The 1,430-nt window shown below is 42.9% G+C and overlaps 1 non-coding gene across 1 annotated transcript; it reads left to right on the top strand.

Annotated features, from left to right (window-relative positions):
- Nucleotides 1-661: 661 nt before the first annotated feature.
- Nucleotides 662-733, top strand: TRNAW-CCA (transfer RNA tryptophan (anticodon CCA)). The gene has a single exon. It is a non-coding gene; the product is annotated as a tRNA-Trp (tRNA).
- The last annotated feature ends 697 nt before the right edge of the window (nt 734-1,430 follow it).

Here is a 1,430-nt window from a genome sequence, read left to right as displayed (position 1 = left end):
GCAGAGCCTTTTCTTTACCCCAAGCCTGGAATCTAGAGAACCTGGAGACCCCTCTGGGCTCTGACTTATGAGGGAAACAGACTGCTATGCATGCTCATGATTTCCTTTCTTGAGCTTGAAGGTGGCTAAATGCATTCCAAGCTCTTCCTAAGCAAAGCAGGATATTGTTCTTTAACGTTCTTTTGTTCTACAGTTGAAGGTTGCAGCTAATACATCTGTAAAATGCAAAGGCTCATGTTACAATTAATCTTCTGTCTCAAACTTTTCTATGAGAATTGAAATATTAAAATGCAAACTCTTAGGGCAATATATATGCTAACATGGCCCAACTGAAAGCTTCCCCACCCCCAAGTTTCCAAGCACTCTCTGGGAACACTGGCACCCCCAAGTGGACAATCCAATGCTGGAAAACACATGACCCAGTCTTCCCCATGCTCCAGCCAACCACCAGAAAGGAGTGAGGCCACCAGCTGAGGACAACACCTGAGCAAACCCAGCAGACAGGTAAACACAGGCCAGATCGAAAGAACTGCTCATTCATAGATCTATGATCAATCATGAACACTTGGTGTTTTAAGCCACTAAGTGCCAAGGCGGCTGGTTATGCAGTCACAGATAACCAATACACTAAAAGCCACGGTTATTTCATCTTTTCTTTTCTTCCCTGGTGGCTCAGAGGTTAAAGCGCCTGCCTCCAATGTGGGAGACCCAGGTTCAATCCCTGGGTTGGGAAGATCCCCTGGAGAAGGAAATGGCAACCCACTCCAACATTCTTGCCTGGAGAATCCCATGGATGAAGGAGCATGGTAGGCTACAGTCCACAGGGTTGCAAAGAGTCGGTCATGACTGAGTGACTTCACTTTCACTTTCTTTCACTTTTTCTTCTGCATCTTGGTCTGCCTTCACTATTCAATGAACTCCTGAGTGTGTTAACTCCAGCCTGGTGGAGTCTGTGAGAAAGGCTCAGCAAACCCAGATAGAACAGCTTTGCAGCACAGATGGAAGGATAACACAGATTTTTTTTTGTTTTTTAAATGGTCACCCTCTCTGTCTCCATATACTTGTTGAAGCTGTCATGAAGACTACATAATTCCTTCCTTAATTTTCTGGATAAAAACAATCATTTCTAATGTGTTTTTTTTTTTCCCATCCATAATTTTAGCTTCAGGAAATATAGTGATAAGGCTGAACAAGAATAATCAGAAAGGCTTCTTGAAAGATGTAGGAAAGTACGCAACTTCTGAAAAGGGGTTAGTTAGATATTAAGAGGAAATTTCCTGTTCAGGGCAAGGAAAAACACTGATTGATTCATCTAACAAATATGATTGAGCAGCTAGCTACTCAGGGTCAGGTCCCATTCTGCAAAATGAGGATACATCTGTGAAGAAAACAGACAAAATTCCTTCAAGGGAACAGGGAATGAGCAAAAA

Source organism: Bos indicus, chromosome 28, assembly GCF_029378745.1.
Source record: "Bos indicus isolate NIAB-ARS_2022 breed Sahiwal x Tharparkar chromosome 28, NIAB-ARS_B.indTharparkar_mat_pri_1.0, whole genome shotgun sequence".
In the NCBI taxonomy this organism is placed as follows: Eukaryota; Metazoa; Chordata; class Mammalia; order Artiodactyla; family Bovidae; genus Bos; species Bos indicus.
The sequence above is the reverse complement of the archived record's forward strand: the minus strand, read 5'-3'. Positions and strand labels throughout refer to the sequence as shown.